Below are 20,307 nucleotides of genomic sequence, written 5' to 3'. Positions count from 1 at the left end.
AACATTGTACATAGTATCAGCAACACTGGGTGTTGATTGTTGATCAACAATGAATGACTCAGCTCTTCTCAGCAATGAAATGATCCAAGACAAACATAAAGAACTCAGGAAGAAAAATGCTATTCACATGCAGATAAAGGACTGATGGACATTGAATGCAGATTGAGGCATATTTTTTTCACTTTATTCTTTTTCATGTTTTTTTTTCTTTTGAATTGTATTTTCTTTCATAACTATGTCTAATATGGAAATAGGTTTTACATATTAGCACATGTATAACATATCACATTGCTTATCCTTTTAGGAAGGGGAGGAAAGGAGAAATATTGGAACTCAAAATCTTGTAAAAATGAACACTAAATGTGAAGGCTTTCTGGAGGCAGCCTTAGTCTCAGTTGAAATAAATAATTACTCCAAAATGCAGCCAGCTGGTAAAAATGCAAACGTTTATTTCTCCTTCCAAATTAGCCCGGTTAGCCCAGAGACCTAGCTCTCTGCCTGGCTCCAAGAGCTCTTGCAGCTTTGTCCTTGGCTTCTGCCTCTGCTTTCTTCAGCCTCCAGCCAGCACCAAGGTAGAAGATACGATGAATCTTTCTTGCCTCGAAGATAGGGCTTGTAGGCTTTCTTCCAGAGTCTCCTCTGGCCCTGAGAGCTTCTTGCTTATATGCTGTGCACTGAGTACACACCCATAATTATATCACTGGGAAACCATTATTTGTTGTAGGATTAAAGCAATGCTAAACTAGATTTAACCATTGTTTCTATCAGTTCCACTTAGTACCTTGTTTCAAGTTCTGACCCAAAATATCTCTTTCTAAGATCAAATCAACTCCAATGGCTTAACAATTCATAAAGATTCCAACAACTAAAAACTGCCTTTATATGTAATTGGGAAAAATACTATTAAAAATAAAAATCATAAGAGACTAAAAATAAAGAATAATATAGTAACAATAAAAAAAAAGGATTTACAATAACTTATAAGCTATTGTTATCTTAACAAATAGGAACAACCCTTGGTATCGCTCTTCCACAGCAACATCAGGACTGTATGTGATGGGAGAAAATAATGTTCAATATTCTATGAGGTTAGGAAGCTTTTCTGTCTTGGGGAGAAGTGTATATGGCTTTTATCTAGTTGAGCTGATTTACTGATTTCTTTTGTAGATGGAGAAAAATCATTCAATGCATGCAAGCACATTTACCCTGCTTGACATAGAAAGCTGGACATTTTCATTTAGAAGATTGAGTTCATCTTATCCAGACTCCCTCAATCCCCCTACTTCCTTCCTCAAAACGATTCAGTATTGTCTTGTACTCTTTTTTCTTCCCCTACTGTTTTACTGTTTTAGAGGGAAGAGTTGATTAGCTCTACCCAGAAATTGTAGAATCACAGAAATTCTGAGTTGGAATGAGCTTGAACCCATGTAGTTCAATCTTCCTCAAAAGGAAACCCGACTAAAATGTTCCAGAAAAGCCTTTGACTGAAGGAGTGTTGTGTTTGTTTGTGTGTGTGTGTGTGTGTGTGTGTGTGTGTGTGTGTATGTGTGTGTGTGTGTGTGTTAAAGAGCCTGCTGCCTCCTAAGGCAGCCCATTCCACTTTTAGATACAACTAATTTTAAGAAGTTTTTTTTCTCACATAAAACCTAATTTTATTTCTTTGTAATTTCTATTTTTCCTAGTTCTATTTTCTGGAAACAAGGAAAATATATATCTAAACCTTTTCCTATATTCTCAATACCCCTCAAATACCCTGAAACTGTTAGGATGTTCTCCTGTCTTATTTTCCCTGAAGCTTAACAATTCTAGTCTCTTCAACTAATACTCCTTTAGCATGATCTCAAACGCTACCAGCTCCTAGTTTCCCCCCTTTATATTCTCTAAACCTTTTTCCTTGGGTTTCCTTGGGTTCACAGTCATCTCTCTCCTTACTTTTATTGCCACATTTCTTGAAATAGTTGTCTTTAGCTAATATGATCCTTTCTTCATCACTGACTTTCTCCATAATTCTACACAATTTGGCTTCTCCCATGCCACCCGACTGAAAATTTTCTTTCTTGATGTTCAACAATGGCCTGTTTGAATAATCCAATTGTCCATTTTTGGTCCTTATCTTTGTTGACTTCTCTGTTGCATTTGGTACTACTGAAATTTTCTCCTTTTGAATATTTATTTCTTCCCTATATTCTGAGATACCTTACTTTTTTGTTTCTCTTATTCAATCCATTCCTTCTTTTTTTTTTTTATTTCTTTTCTAGATCCTCTCCCACTTCTAAATTCCTTAAAGTAGATGCTTAGCAATTCTGTCTTAGGATTTCATTTACCCCTATAATTTTAAATATTGTTAGTGAAGAAAACTATCTGATTGATACTGGCAGTCTTAATCTTCTTTACTTTCAGATCCATCTATATTTACCTGTAGGGAATATCTACTTAGATGATCCATGAATAAGGGTCCCTCCCTCTCAACTCAAAATCAACATATCACAAGCTGGGCTTGTTTCCTTGTTTCTGTTTATCTAATATTTATATTAGTTTTTTTTTTTTTGTCAGTGGTAGCACCATTAAATAGATTTGAAACAGTATTATATGTGAATTCTTATTCTCATTTATCTCAAATATTAAATAAATATTAAATCATTTACCAGATTTTATTAATTCTACTTCTACAACATTACTCACATTTCCTCTTTCTTTTCCAATCCTATTATTACTGCCAAAAGCAAAGTTCTTCATTTCTTGTCCTGGTCAATTTTAACAGCTTCCTAATAGATTTTATCTCTATTTTCTTATACCACTATGGACATATTTTTGGCTATATCGTTTTTTTTTTTTTTTTTTTTTTGCTCTAAACTTTTCAATGACTCCCTATTGCCTACTGATTAAAGTTCAAACTCTTTAGCTTGGTATTCATGCTCTTCTCCATGTCTGAGATACCCTTCTTCACCTTCTTCACCATTTTTAAAAGTCAAAGTTAAATGTCATGTCCTTTATTAAGTCTTCTCTGCTTCCTGCCTTCCAAACTATCAATGGGTTTTTATTTTTCAGAACTTATATAACACTTTGCACTTCTCTTAGACAATTATGAAATGCCATTATTATTTAAAATTAATTTTTAATCAACAAAAAGCAACTTTCTTTAATGTTCTTCTCTCATACCATACTTAATAAGGAAGAAAAATAATACCTATTTCAAACATGTATAATATGAAACAAGTTCCCATATTGACTATGTCTAAAAATGTCTCAATCTGCATTCTGAATTCATTATCTTTTTTGTCAGGAAGTGGTGAGCATATTTTATCCTCAGTCTTTTGGAATTCTAGTTGGTGGTCAATGAATTGTCAGAAATCCTACATCTTTCAAAGTTTTTGTCTTTATACTATCATTGTCATCACATAAATTGTTCTACCAGTTCTGTTTTTTCACTCTACTTTAGTTGATGCAAATCTTCCTAAGTTTTTTTTGAAACTATTTCCTTCATCATTTCTTACAACACAGTAGTATTTCATTACATTTATATACTATGACTTGTTCAACTATTTCCCAATTGATGAATATTTTTAGTTGCTAATTATTTGCTCTAACAAAAAAAGTTACTATAAATATTTTTGCACATTGTTAGTTTGTTTTGCTTGGGACTAATCTTTTCCTTAAATTCTCTGTTACTTTTCTCTTTCTTTTGTCCCTTTTCTCCTTTGTTTCTTTGTTTAGTGAAACATGTTTCTATATTAATGTATTGCAATTATGTAATTTTTTATTATTCTTTTCTTTGATTCTTCAGATGAGAGTGAGGTTTGAAAGACTTCCCAACTCCTTCTTCCTTGTTTGTATAGACTTCTACTTGTATATTCTAATCATATATGTTAATTTTCCTATCTCCCTTTTCCCCTGCGAGTGAATTCTTCTTCCCTCTCCCTTTCTATTCTTTTAAATTATTAAAATATAACAGAATCATTTTAGGATCTCTGTCTAATTAAACTTCCTTTATGATCTTTGATGCTGATAGGGTTCTGAGAAAATATATGTAATATATGTATTATATTAGAATATATTATATTAGAATATAAACAGCTTAGCTTTGTTTAGTCCCTTGAAATTATTCATTTATGTTTATTTTTTAAGTTTTTTTGGTGACTTGTTTGCATTTTAAAATTTCTACACAGCATTAATCTTTTCATTAGGAATATCTGGAATTCCTTTATTTCATTAAAGATCTTTCCCAACTCCTCCCTTCCCCATAGGATTATACTCAGTTTTAATGGGTAAATTATTCTTGGTTGCAAGCCTATATTTTCCTTCTAGAAGGCAAAAAAATAGAGAATTATACTCAAGAAAGCATATTCAGCAAAACTGAGTTTAATCTTATTAGACAAAAAATAGAGGGGGAAGAGGAGAACACTTTCCATAATCTATACAAAGAGGAAGGAGAGAGCTACATAATTTGCCAAGAGTTCACTTAATTTCTTCTGACATTGACATGATGACAGTATAAGACGTGGGCTGTCTAAATGTTATCCCTTACTTTAGCAATGTGTCCAGCCAATCTTCTCTGGACATACATTTTATTTTTAATTCATGTTTTTCAATTATAAAGCATTTATTTTTCTTTCTCCCCAAAAGCTCTGCCATAAATTTTCCTGATGGAATCTCTCACTCTTGTTCTTTTTCAAAGTGCCTCATTAGTTACATGTGGTAGCTTGATTACATTCATCATATGCTTTTCTATTATCCTCTGTGTGACATTCATTTTTAATTCTTTAGAGATTTGATTCAGTTAAAAAAAAAAGACAAAACCTCATTTGTTAAGCACTTACTCTGTGTCAGGCACTAGGTTAAGTGCTAAGGATACAACTAAGAAAAAAAAAAGAATCCTTGCCTACAAGAACCTTTCAATCTAACAGGGGAAGACCATTCATAAAAAGGTGAAAAGGACAAGGTGGTAGTAATGTTTGGTGGAATCAAAGCAAAATATTGTTACTGATAGAGAATGGAAAGTTCTGAAAATTTAGAACACTCTACAACAGGAGGTTTTGTGAGGAGTTTATGGGGAGTTTATGGGGAGAGGCAACCCAGGGAGTTGAAAAGGTGTTGAGTATCAAAACCCATATCTTTCAGTGATATTTCAGGTGATCAGCTTATGCTTGTTGTTGTCTTCCCTTGTGCCTGACTCTTCATGACTTCCTGGACCATAGCACACTAATCTGACCTGTGGGATTTCTTGGCAAAGACATAAGAATGGTTATCATTTCCCCCCCCCCAATGGATTAAGATAGACAAAGATTAAGTGACTTGACCAGGGTCACACAGCCAGTAAAAATATCTGAGACTAGATTTGAATTGATTCCAGATCCAGTGCTCTATCCATGGGTCAGTATGTTGATGAGATTTCAGGTAATCAGCTTATCCTGGAGGGAAGGCAAATAGCACAATAGATAGAAGGCTGGGCATGGAGTCAGGAAGACTCATCTTTCTGAATTCAAATTTGAACCTGGAAATTAACTACATGTGTGACCCATGGCAAGTCACTCATCCCTGCTTGCTTAGTGGGGATGGGCATCTACCTACCTTCCAAGTTCTTTGTGAGGATCAGATGAGATAATAATTGTAAAGTATTTAGCACAGTGCCTGACACATAGTAGATGTTATATAAATGCTATTTTGAGACTGTTGTGTTCTGTTTAACAGTCATACAACAGCAATAGTAGAATGTTGGTATTAAAAATATGAGCTTTTTTATTTTTCTGAGAAATACTTGGGATAATAAAAAGAACTCTGAAATTTTCTCAAGGCAATTTAATCCACTTTCTTCCCATTTCATTCTAGGCCCAATTCATTGTCAATTTGTGCCTTCTGTATCAGAAACATATTTGCAGTCTTATGAATATACCAAAGAAATCCTTTTTCAACTTGAACCTTGTGCTGGCTCTCTAGGACTGCAGTTGTTCGCACTTTGGGTGAGCAGATAGACTAACATATAGAGCTGTGAAGTTATAGGTAGAGGTCTGTACATGGAGTCAGGAAGAGCTGAGTTTGATTCTCCCTTCATATACTTACTAGCTGTATGGTAACTGGAAAGTTTATTCCCTTTTGGTTTAAGTATTCTCATTGTTGGAGAATTGAATGAGATAATACAGGTAAGATGGTGTTGAAACCTTCCAGTGATAAATAAATATTAGTCTATATGTCTCTGTCCTAGGTCTTGCTGAATTTTTGTGAACAGAAGATTGTTGAAAACCATCTTATGAGAAGAGATTGAAGGATTTTGCTATGTTTAGCCTAGAGAAGAAAAGATTTATCTAGGTCATGATAAAAGCCTTTAGATATTTGAGAGTCTGTTATGGAAAAGAAGGATTTGATTTGATATATACAATATGTATGCATTTTATACATATCAGGTGTATATAAATGTATACACACATATTTTCTTTCCTTCCTTCTTCCTCCCTTCCCTCCCTCTTTCCCTCTCCCCTTCCCTCCCTCCCTCCCTTTCTTTCTCCCTCCCTTCCTTCCTTCTTTCCTGCTTTTCTTCCTGCTTTCCTTCCTCCCTCCCTTCTTTCTTTCCTCCCTTTCTTTTTTTCATCCATTCATTCATTTAATCTCTCTGTGTCTCTTTGCCAATCTGTCTCTGCGTCTGTCTGTTTGTCCCAGTCTCTTTATCTTTCCATATTCTGCCTTGAGACAGCTAGATGATTCAGTAAATAGAGCTCTGGAACAAGAATCAGGAAGATTTGAGTTCAACTTCAGCTTCAAGCACTTACTAAATAAGTTACCCCAGATAAGTCAATTAAAACCTGCTTATCCTGATTTTCTCAATTGCAAAATGGGGATAATAATATCTTGCAGGGCCTTTTTGAGTAACAAATGAGATATGATATATTAAGAACTTAGAACAACACTTGGCATGTGCTTTATAAATGTTTATTTCCTTCCTTCCCTCTCCAGCAAATGTTTACTTTTGTATTTATTTTGTATATACTTTTTAAGGTACATGGTAAGCCTTGAGGACTAACATTCATTTTTGTCTTTATATTTCCAATACCAGTGCCATGTCTAACACAGAATAGGTATTAATTTGATTGAGGGAGCCAAGTTTCTTGGTATAATAGGAATGAAAAAATCTTCAAGTATCAAAAATGGATTTATCTTATCTGTCCTCTTGGTATTAAACATCATACACATTGTGAGGTGCTTGGTTGAGACAAATGGGACAATCTGCAGCTGTGGCACAGAATTACCCAAATCCATGGCAAAGGAGGAAGATAGCTATGAAAACTCAAGCCTGAGATTTCAAAAAAACACAGAAAGACTTATATGAACTGATACTAAGTGAAATAAGCAGAACCACAAGAACATTGTACACAGTAACAAGAAGATTATGTAATAATCAATAGTGATGGACTTGGCTCTTTTCAACAATGAGGTGATCCAAGACAATTCCAATAAACTTATGATGCAAAGTGCCATCTGCATCCAGAAAGAGAATTATGGAGACTGAATGTGGTTCAAAACATAGCATTTTTACTTTTTTGTTATTATTGTTATTTGTTTGTTTGTTTGTTCTTTTCTTGCTTTTTTTCCCTTTTGATTTTTCTTGTGTAATATGATGAGAACAGAAATATATTTAGGAGAATTGCACATGCTTAATCTATATTAGATTTCTTCTTCTCTTAGGGAGGGGGGAAGGAGAGAGAAAAGAAAATTTAGAATACAAGGTTTTGGAAAGGTGAATGGGAAATGAGAAATGGTAAACTGTCTTTGTACGTATTTGGAAAAATAAAATACTATTAAAAAAACTCAAGCCTGAATTTCAGGCATAAGAACATATCATGCCATTCTTAATTGGAAGGAGCCTATGTTGCTCATCCATAACAAATGTAGTCTGTAATTCAAACCAAGTTGTTAAATAATAACAACATCGAAATAGTAATTATGAATGGAAACAATTCATCTTTGGTAAACCTAGCTATTTTCTTGACTGTCATTTAGTGTCTGCAGAGCTGAATGACAGAACTAGAATTTTTTTTTTTTTGCTTTTAATCTCTAGTGATTTTATTACTTTTTGTCTTCAGTTCTCAAGGTGATAATTTGTCCTGCACTGGCAGAATAGGTAGGAAAAACATTAAGAAAATTAGACAAATAAATGTAAAAGGACATAAGGACATTTACAAAACTGTAGGATACTGAACAAAATTTTCTAAAAAAGTTCTTATCTTTTTATTTTTTTGGGGATTTCTTTTTAAGTCAAACAAATATTTCAGCTAATCTATAATTTACACAAATATGAAGTACTTTATAATACTGACATGCTGGAAGTCAGCTCACTAAATTTTCTCAAAGCAAAGAATGAGAGAAATAGGCAAATAATTGGTGTTCACAGCACATGTGCTAACTCCTGTTTCATTTGAATTACATAATATATATTATATATATTTTATGTCTTCCTAGCTACATATATGTATATATACATATATCTTTCCTACAGTACCTTTTCTCTCTTTTCTGAGTATATGTCTCTTTTCTCTTTGTATTGACTTCCTTCTTGGAAAGACTTATAAATAACAATAATAACTGAGAACACTTTCAAGTTTGCAAAACTCTTTAAATACATTATCTCATTTAAGGCTCATAGCAACCTCCTGAGCTAAGTACTAATGGTATTACTTTTTCCAATTTTAAAGTGATGAAAAAGGGTCTCAGGGATACAGTCATTTGGTCCGGATGCATAACTAGTAAGCATCAGAGATAACATTTGGATTGAAGTCTTCCACAAGGTAAGTGCATTTTATTTTATCTACTTTGTTACACGGCCTGAATGTCTGTTCTGAACTTTGTCTTTAAATGCTGTTTGAAGTAGAATAAAGTCTTTGGCTAGAGTCTGGGGGAAAGACTGTGGAAAAAGAATGGGAGACCTGTGACCCCTGGATAGCACAGTTGGTTGCTGAAGGGCCAGGTACATATAGATAAAAAGGAGGGAAAGATGGAGAGCAGCTCATTTCTGACCCAGTCAGCAAGTACCCTGTTGATGTTGCAGCAAGAGCAGCAGAAATATCATTAGAACATTAAATCCTTTGTATTAGGATTTATCTTTGTATCTTTGTATCTGCAGCAGCCAGAATAGGACTGGGAATGTAACAAGAACTTAACGGATGCTTGTTGATGCATTGATGGATGGCCAACTGTAAAAAGAGAGGAAGGATCAAGGTGCAGAATGATAAGTGGCAATGAAAACAAAGAAATGGAGAATATCATCACTAAAGTAAGGTGGCTAACTTCTGAGCAAAATAATTCTTGCTGTTTCTGGGCAATGTAACTTAGTCTGGAGTACCATTCCTTTCCTTTTCTTTTTGCTCAAGGCCTGGCCTCAGTCTTCCCAAAGGTCACATTGCTTTCACCTTTTAGCTTCATTCAAACTAATTTTTCTGTATATCACGTTATTCCATACTGCCTCATTCAGGAATTGTTTCATATGCATTCATCTTATCCACTCAAGTAGGAGTAGACCTATGTTGCCTGTGTCAAAGCTAAATGCATCATACGTCCTCAAAATGATTTTAGATTGATAGATGTTAGTTATAGTCCTGATGATTCCATCTTCCTTCTCTTGCTTATTCTTTTAGTTGTATTATTTTTCCTGGATGCTAATAAAAATAAATTTGTAAAATTCTTAACTCTCAAAGAAGTCTTTGATACAAATACATAAACAAACAACAAACAAATTCAATTAACTTAATCATAGAATCAAAAGATCTTTGTTTTAGGAGAGACCTCTAAGGACATCTAATCCTGACCATGAATTCCTTTGGCAATATTCCCAACAATTTGTCATCTATTTGAAAGCCTTCAGTTAGGGGATCATATTATACCCCATTTGGACAAATCTAATTGTTAGACTTTATTCATTTAAAAATAAATCTATTAAACACCTATTTACATGCAGAGCACTCTTCTAGGTACTGCAATAGTAACACTATTATAGTTCATTTTGTTGAAGTTAACTTTGAATGCTTTTTGAGAGAATCCAATTCTCTGTATGCTCACCTCTTCCTCAGAGCTCTCACCTCGTGCTGAAATTTAAAGGAACTCATCCCTCCACATCTTTGTGGTCTATAACTTCTATTTTGTGCCACATTCTTTTTTTTTCTAGTTGGAAGAGACTTTATCATAATTATAATTGATTTTATTTTTTTTACTCCAAAATTAAACACCAAAAAAGAGAGAGAATATTTTCACATATATAGAAAATCACTAAAAAGAGAATTTTACATTAAACTGTGAATATCTATTTCATCCTTGTTTTTTAAAAGATATATAGTAAGTTTCACATATTACTTTCAAAATTGTCCTGCTTGTCTGTGCTTTTGCATATTTTCTTCTCAGAGACACTTCTTTAATTACTTCAATTACTGTTACTAAGTTCCACTTTTCTCATGGCCATCTCATTAAAAACAGAAAAATAATCCTAATCAAGCAAAATGAATTCACCACTTTATCATCTTGAATCTACCATCTCTGTCAAAACATGTTTCATCTTAAGTCTTTTGGAGACATGGTTGATTATTGCATTGACCAGAGTTATTTTAAGTTATATTTCTTTATAAAGTTGTAATTTTGTATACCTTACAAGACTCTCTGCAATTTTCTCATTGTTTAATATAACAATAATATTCCATTCCATTAATATACCAGAATTTGTGCGAGTATTGTCTGATCAAGGTGTATCCACTTAGATTCGAGTTCTTTTCTTTTGTTCCCCTTTCATGTTGTCATTATACCTCAACTTTTTCCTAACCTTGCTTGTATCCCTGTAGAATTTAATTTATTTCTATTTAAAATCTTTGTGTATTCATTAAAATGTCTTTTGTCAATTTTAGGTGAGATTACCTCATCTGGTGCTTACTCTTCTTCTTCTTTTTTTTTTTTTAAATTAAAGCTTTTTATTTACAAAACATATGCATGGGTAATTTTTCAACATTGATCCTTGCAAAACCTTTTGTTCCAAATTTTCTCCTTCTTCCCTCCACACCCTCCCCTAAATGGTAGGTAGTCCAGTAGATTAAATGTGTTTAAATATATATTAAATTCAATATATGTATACATATTTATACAGTTATCTTGCTGCACAAGAAAAATCAGATCAAGAAGGAAGAAAAAAATTGTGAAAAAAAACAAAATGCAAGCAAACAAGAACAGAGACAGTGAGAATGCTATGTTGTGTTCCATACTCTGTTCCCACAGTTCTCGCTTTGCATATGGATGACTCTCTTTATCACTGAACAAGTGGAACTGGTTTGAATCATCTCATTGTTGAAGAGAGCCACGTCCATGAGAATTGATCATCCTATAGTCTTGTTGTTGCTGTGTATAAGGATCTCCTGGTTCAGCTCACTTCACTTAGCATCAGTTCATGTAAGTCTCTCCAGGTCTCTTTGTATTTATCCTGCTGGTCATTTCTTACAGAACAATAATATTCCATAACATTCATATACCACAATTTATTCAGCCATTCTCCAATTGATGGGCATCCATTTGGTTTCCAGTTTCTTGCCACTACAGAAAGGGCTGATATAAACATTATTGCACATGTAGGTCCCTTTCCCACCTATAAAATCTCTTTGGGATATAAGCCCAGTAGTAACACTGCTGGGTCAAAGGTATGCAGAGTTTGATAATTTAACTTTTTGAGCATAGTTCCATATTGCTCTCCAGAATGGTTGGATCCATTCACAGTTCCAGCAACAATGTATCAGTGTCCCAATTTTCTCACAGCCCTTCCAACATTTGTCGTTATCTTTTCTTGTCATCTTAGCCAATCTGACAGATGTGTAGTGGTATCTCAGAGTTGTCTTAATTTGCATTTCTCTGATCAATAGTGATTTTAAGCACCTTTTCAAATGACTACAAATAGTTTCAATTTCTTCATCTGAAAATTGTCTGTTCATATCCTTTGACCATTTATCAATTGGAGAATGGCCTGGACTATTGCAAATTTGAGTAAATTCCCTATATATTTTAGAAATTTGGCCTTTATCTGAACCTTTGAATGTAAAAATGTTTTCCCAATTTATTGTTTCCCTTCTAATCTTGTTTGTATTAGTTTTGTTTATATAAAAACTTTTTAACTTAATATAATCAAAATGTGATTAATAATGATTAATTATGATTAATATTTGTGATTAATAATGATCTCTAGTTCTTTTGTCACAGCTTCCTTCTTGTTCTTATCTGAAGAGAAAAAAATGACACAATTGATCAATAAATATTTATTAAGCATCTACTATGTGCTATGTGCTATTTGGGGATACAAAAGTTGGAAAAAGCTACTGTCCTCAAGGAATTTATAATCCAATGGGGTAGACAACATGCAAAAAGTAAATACAAAGCAAGATACACAGGAAATGATTAATAGAGGGAAAGAACTAGAATTAAAATTGAGGATTGATGGGATTTTAGTTGAGACTTAAAGAAAACTAGGGAGGCAAGTAGTAATAATGGAAAAGGAGAGAGTTCCAGGCATGGGAGACAGCCCAAGAAAATGCTTAAAGTTGAGAGATGGAGTGTTCTGTTTGTGAAAGCAACAGGTAGCCATTATCATTGTATTGAAAAGTATATATTGGGGAGTAAAGTAAAAGTAGATTGGAAAGGTTAGAAAGAGCTAGGTTATGAAGTGCTTTGAATGCCAAACAGAGCATTTTGTATTTGTTCCTGATGGCAAATGAAAGCCACTGGAAATTAATTGGTAGGGTAGGTGGATAGGAGGATGACATAGTTGGACATGTGCTTTAGGAAAATCACTTTGGTATTTGAATGGAAGATGAATTGAAGGGAGGGAGATTTGAGATAGTTAGATCCAGCAGCAGACAATTGTAGTAATCCAGTCATGAAGTGATGAGTGTCTGTAGTAGATAGTCTTAGAGAAGAGAAAGGAGGTATGTTAGAGAGATGTTGCAAAGGTAAAATAGATAGGCATGTCAACATATTAGGCTTGGGGATGGTGAGAGATAGTGATGAATTCAGGAAAATCCTAAATTGTGAACCAGAGGACCTGGGATGATAGTATAGTCCTGTACAGTAATAAAGAAGGTAAGATGAGGAGATTTTTCAGGGGGAAGATGAGTTCTGCTGTGAAAGTATTGAGTTTAACATATTTGCTGGACATCCAATTTGAGATGTTTAAAAGGCAGTGGAAAAAGAGAGATTGCAGGTCACCTCAGAGATTAAGGCAGGAGAGTCTAGTAGATTCAAGAATTATCAACAAAATAAGAGATCACATTAGATAGCTTAGGAATTGGCTTTTAAAGATGATGAGGAATCTGAGTGGAATATTTAAGTAGATGAGCTAAACTTAGGATGAAGTAGTTGAAAACATATTTGGGTTAAGGAGGCTTTGATCTATTCATTCCTAACTTGGATTCTGGGGTCAACCTAAGATAGATTTGGACAGAATAACTAAGAGGTTAAATATGATCCACTCTATCCCTGTTTTAGAGAAACCTTGGAAATGGGTTTTTTCTTTTTCTGATATTGACAAGATTCATGAATTCTTTTTTATTCCTCTGTGAAATGATAGTCACATCTTCTAGCATATGGAAGGGATGATCATGGGTCATTGATAAATACTGGAAACCATCTTTAGAGTCTTTAATAAAGAGAATATTTTAGTATTTAATACATACATTGGTATGTTTTGCATATATGGCACTGTGAATTAGTTGACATTTTGACTTGTAACATTTGCTCCACCTTGTGTAATGAAGAGTCTTCTCTCACAATCATATTGACTGATTTATTTTTCCATTTAGATATACAGTTCAGAATGAAAGCTGTTAGCTGTTTGTGACACAGATGGCCTTCACTTGCTATTTCCCTACTCTTGACTCTTTATACTGGCAGCATATATGAATGATGATAACACTTAGTTAAATAGAAATAATGGAATTTTAAAAACTGGAATCATCCCTGATGTGAGAAGGCAGGTTTTTCAATGAACAGGTGTCAGGTGGACGCTGGTTGTTTGGTCACACTGTGCTAATTGCCTCTTTTACCTAACATAATACTATAATGATTATTATTTTTATTTTTCAAATGATGTTTTCCTCATGGGAGATGCAGATGCAATATGTGCTTTTCTTTTAACCCAAATTTCTGAAAATGCTCTACATCCTCAATGCTTCAGTTTAATAAAGATGGAGTTGCTTTATTTTTGTTTTTTTCACTAATCATTGGTCTTCAAAACATTTATTTATAGAATGTTTTGTAAAAAAAAAATTTATACTTCCAGGGAGAATATTTAACATTCTGAACATTGCCTTCTGTAGCATTCCTGTCAATCCTTTGTTGGTCTTTTTCAAGCTGTGATTTTAAAAATAATCTAGAACTAATTTATCTAATGAATATTCAAGTATTGCAAAGAAACATTTGAAATCCTTCAGTCAGCATTTTTCTGGGAAGCAAGGATGATTATAGCAGAAAGTATTTGGAAGCTATTGGCAGTTTGGCACAGCCAGGTATTCTTTTACAAATTTAAATGCCACACACACACACAGTAGGCAGTTAATACAACTCTGCTGACTTAACAAACCTCGATATAGATGCATTTTGCATAGTCTGGCACATCTTAGGGAAGGACCCTAAACTGTGAACATTAATATTATCATTGTTACTATGACCACTACCACCACCATCAGTGCCTCGATTTTCTAACTCTTTGTGATAGAAATCAGATAGAAATAATTCTGGGACACATTGTCATCTTGCTACTATTAATATTCTGTGGACTATTTCACAGATGAACAAAATTTGTTTTTTGTAATTTAATAAAAATATTAAGATACAAGGTTATTCTTCATAGCTTTACTAAAAATCCATGTTATATGATTCTAGTGGTAGATAGAACAATATGAATAATATGTACCTTATTCTCACTTAATTTTGATCTCCTATGCTGTGTCTATATTTTGAAATTTTTTCATTTTATATATCTCGAGAGACTAAACTTTTGCATTTTGTAATGACATATAATGATTCCTACCATTTCCTTGTATGATTTTCATTGATTGCTAAGTTCAGGCTTCTTAGCATAACCATTCTGTAATTTGGGATGGCAATTACCTTGTTCTGAACTGTCATCATGAATGCCTTACTTTCCATAAACAAATCTTCATTGTCAGCCATTTGCTCATTGAAGATATTGTTCATGGAAACCCTTTTGATTCTATTCTTAAATCTTAACTGTTTTATGGATTCCATCAAATGGTAAACCACTTCTGGTTACATTTGATAAATCTAATGGCATGTACCTATTTTTAGCCTTTATTATTGATCTGTGAAGTGATATGTTTTTTCTAAAAATATTTCTATAGAATTTTGATCTATTTGTCATGTTTTCTAAAAATATCTATCAATCATTTTTTTTGATAAAAGAATGTTGTTACTGCTACTATTATTATTACTACTACTACCACCACCATCACCACTACTACAACTACTACTATCCTCATAGCCATCAATCACTACCATCAACATTGCTATTATTGTCACCATTACCCCTACTATTGCTATTACAGGCAGTTAAAGAATTTTAGTTACATTATCTTATTTAATCCTTATTGGAACCATGCAAAGTCTATGGTTTAAGTATTATTATTCTCATCTTATACATGGCACTGTTTTGAACATATTTCTGAAAAGAGCTGACAAAGATATGGGAATGTTAGAGATGGGTACCTGCAAATGTAAGTAGAAATCTAGGATACCCATACCTTCAAATCCCAAGGAGCTCAGGCTTTGTCCTTGGGCCTAAAGGAAGGGTTGACTCTGAATCATAAGCTTGGCCCCTCCCATTCTTTGAAGAAATAGCAAGAGAAAAGGAAGAAGCCAGGATAGGAAGGAAAAGTGAGATTGCAGAGTGCTGACTCCACAGACAAGTACAAAGTAGATCATTGGTGATGTTCCTTCAGATTATACACTGAAGCTTAGAATTCTTCCTTGTTTCTCTCCTCTTTTCCTTTGATGTTTCCATCTTATGGGTTCATTATAATTAAATTTTTTTCTAAATTTTTTAAAATTAATTTTTAATATTCTTTTTAAAATGTTGAATTGCATATTCCCTTCTTTCCTTCTCTTCCCATTCCCATTGAGAAGAGAAGCAATATATTGATTATACATTACCATAATTTCTTGAAAGTTTTATTTTACTGTTTTGTGTTTAAACATTTACTTTTTCACTTAACTTGTGAATGTGATAAAGATGTCAACCAAATGTATTGTAAAATTATATATGTTGTTTTAACGTAGCCTTAAAAAGTGTAATTGGGAACTGTTTTAAGGGGAAAAAGTTAGATTTAAAATGTCAAGCATTTCACCAGAGCAGGATTTCTGGCTGGACTTGGCTCAGACTTAACAGAAAAAAAAAATTTATTCTTTTTTGCAACTTACTAGGAAAGTGAATATATACCCTTAATGAGATTTCTCTAGGAAAATGAGACAGTAATAGTGGGCTACTGACTGACTAGTCAGTCTAGTCTAGTAGACTAGTATTTTTTTTTAATTATAGCCTTTTATTTTCGAAATATATGCAGAGATAGTTTTCAACATTTACCTTGTAAAACATTGCATTCCAAATTTTTTCTCCCTCCCTTCCCTTCACTCCCTCCTTTAGACAGCAAGCAATTCAATATATGTTAAATGTGTGTGATTCTTCTATAATATTTTCACATTTATCATGCTGCAAAAATGAGATCAAAAAGGGGAAAATGATAAAGAAAAAAAAGCAAGCACACAACAAAAAAAGTGAAAATACTATGTTGTGATCCTTTGTGACAATAACAGTAGTGCTGCATAGAGATGCAGAAACTGAACTTTAAGAGAGACTTGCAAGTAGATGTGCGAGTGTGGAGGCAGGATTCAAAGCCAAACTAGTTTTCATTTACTTTCAAGTTCAGTATTTTCCCTGCTACATAACCCTCCCTTGTAGGACAGTATGGGAGGAATGCATAACCTACTGCTGACCCATCTATACCTTCTCTCTTGAGTGTATTATCTGTGGTAAGTGAAAAAGCACAGGAAGAGAAGCAAAACTAGGGATATGAGAGAAGAGGTTGCATCTTAGGCTACTTTCAGCTGCATGATGCAATGGAAAGAATGCTGTGCATGGAATCAGAGCATCAGGGTTTGATTCTCAGCTCTGCCACATATAATTACTGTGGGCAAATCATTTCTCCCCAGAGCTTTGGTTTCCCCATCTTTATTTATTTGGGAGTCAGTGTTCAAGGTCACACAACTAGTAAGTGTCTGAGGCTGGATTTGAACTCAAGGTTTCCTGGATTTCAGGGTTGGTGCTCTATCTCAGCCTCTTATTTTTAAATTGAGGGGTTTGGAATAGATAAAATCCCAAAGTTCCTTCCATATCTAAATCTATATAACTGTGGGAGGTCCCCAAAGGGCACAGTGGAAAATCTGCCAGGCCTAAGTCAGGAAGACTCACCTTCCTGAGTTCAAATCTCACCTCAGAGAATTATTAGGTTAGACATTTATAAGCAAGTCACTTAACACTGCTCAGTTTTCCCATCTGTAAAATGAACTAGAGGAGAAAATATACTCCAGTATATCTGCCAAGAAAACCCCCAATGAGGTCACAAAAAGTCAAATATAACTGAGAACCACTAGGGTTAAAGAGAATTGGAGGTAACTGAACAACAATATGAGTATTCTCAGGTTTCCCAGCTGCTCATTCAGTACTCTCCTGTCTCTCCTTCCCTAGAAATCAAAATCCTTCATGTTTCTAAAAGGTGACCACTAGGTCCAGTTTTTCTGTCTGTTCTCCAACAAGAGAACAATCTCCATCTGAGTTGGGGAGCAAGTAGAACTTTCTCATCACTGAAATTGCAGGTATTTTTCAGTTCCCATCATGGAATTCATTAACTCCAATTGTAGTCATGATGATTGTGTGAAAAGTAAAGTATTTTCCCATACATGCACTTCTGCTTCTATAGAACCAGTGATATTATCACTGAAAAACTTTGCAACCTTTTCTTGATATCCTTGTTTATTTTCTAAGTATTAGAGGTAATGAACTTACATTTTGCAGATAATATTTGACTAGTTGAGATGGTTTTTCTTTGAAGAAGGGGAAAGTAACATGAGATTTTATGTGATATGAACATGGCATTTCTATTGGCTGCGAGTTAAATTAGTCTCTTGGTTTCTTGAGACATCTAATGGCACAGTGCATAGAATGCTGGGCCTAGCATCAGGAAGATCTGAGTTCAAATGTGACCCTTAGACACTTACTAACAATATGATGCTGGACAAAGCACTTTATGTCTGTCTTAGTTTACTCAACTGCAAATAAGAATAATAGTATCACACACTTCAGAAGGTTTTTGTGAGGATCAAAAGAAATAATCTTTATAAAAAGTGCTTATCACTGTGCAAAGTACAGATTAGATGCGCTATAAAAAAGTTATTTACTTCCTTTTTACTTTCCCTTTTTTAATGAAGTAAATGAATAAATAACAATGTCTCACATTTGTAAAAATGTCTATTGCATCATTTGGGACTGGACTTAGGATTTAATTGATATAGGGTGAGAAAAATTCCTCTACCAATGCAGGAAAATACCTACCTATTCTTCAACTTTTAATCTTAGAGTCAGAATTCTTAACCTTTTTGTGTATCCTTGACATTCCTCTGGAAGTCTGATAATGCCTACTTTTCTCAGAATAATGTCTTTAAATGTATGAACAAAATACATAAAATCACAAAACTAATTATATTGAATTATATTGAAAACTATATTGAAACTAATTATATTGAAATACAGTTTTCTCTCTCTCTACACACACACACATGTATATATAAAAACAAATTTATAGATGCCATATTAGAATTGGCAAGGGCATAAAAAATTTAAACAATTTTTGTAAAAATCAAGGCCTGAACTCAGAGCTTGCTGACACTGAAGGCAACTCTGTTTTCATTCATTGCATCATAGTTGTCTCCCTGTCTCTCTCCTCTGCCTTAAGAGAAGCATAATGTCCTGGACCAGGAAGGTGATAATCCTATTCTATTCTCTGTGATTGGAACACATTTGGAATATTGTGCTTTGTTCTAGTTGCTATGTTCTAGAAAGGACATAAATTAAGTTGAAAAACATTCAGACAAAATAAAAGTCCTCAATATCCTGCTTTATGAGGATTGGTTGAAGGAAATGTATATGTTTACTATATAGAAGAGGAGACTTGGATGGTGATGATGGTGGGGCACAATTGCTATCCTCATGTATTTGAAAGGATCTTATGAAGAAACAGGATTAGAATTTTTTTTTGGCTTCAGAACCAGGAGAATAGATAGATAGATGTTTAGAGAGGCAAATTTAGTCTTCATAAAAGTAAAACTCCTTAACTATGAATGTTGGAATAAGATATCTTAGAAGATGCTGGGATCTCTCTTATTGGAGGTGTATAAATTGCCGCTAAATTCTAATAATTTATTGGGGATATGAAAGATCAGAATTCTAGTTTGCCACAGTTGGAATAAGAAGACTCTAAGGTCCCTTCTTTTTTGAAATAATATGATTCTGAAAAATCCTTGTTGAGTTTATTAAATCATTGCCTGTTGAAATTTTTGATTGCCTCTTGGATTCTTGGTTTCATCTAGGATTCTCTCTGGACTGTGTGAAGGTGAAAGCTGAGGGGTCTATGCCCATGAGTCAGATAAAAATTGGCCTTTAAGAAAAAAAGAGAATGGTCTGCCTAGAATTGATTTAGCTAATCATTAATCCTGGGTAAACTCAGTAGGTCCTGATTAAGGCTGAATCCAGAATGGCATTTTCCATCTTATGGAACAAAATCTGATTATAGCCTAATGCTGGTGTAAGAACTACAGACCCATCCCTTTTGGTAGGAAGTCTATTTTTAGTAAAGGACAAGGGTATTTGAAGAGCAATTTCCCTGAGGAAAAAATGTAGCTCTTCCAGTGTAAGAGAGTAATTACTTTTTATAGTTAAGTCATTGGAAGGCTAGCCTTTGGGTAGTTTCCTTTTTTTGTTAAAGTTATTTATTATTTTGTATTTTGTTTAGTGAATTCGTTTAGTTCTGTATTTGTACCTAGAAATGAATGTAAACCCTCAAGGAATAGGAACTGAGATTTCATTGATATAGAGAACTCTTAGATGAGGGAATTCTCTATAAATGAAATTACAGATTTTCTCTAAAACTTATATTCTCAGAAAGTTTCTTAGAGCAGTGAAAGGTTATGTGATCTGATTGTACAGCCAGTATGTGCAAGAGATGGTTCTTGAACCCA

This window comes from Sarcophilus harrisii, chromosome 2 (assembly GCF_902635505.1).
Source record: "Sarcophilus harrisii chromosome 2, mSarHar1.11, whole genome shotgun sequence".
NCBI classification, from domain to species: Eukaryota; Metazoa; Chordata; class Mammalia; order Dasyuromorphia; family Dasyuridae; genus Sarcophilus; species Sarcophilus harrisii.
This window is presented reverse-complemented; position numbering follows the sequence as displayed.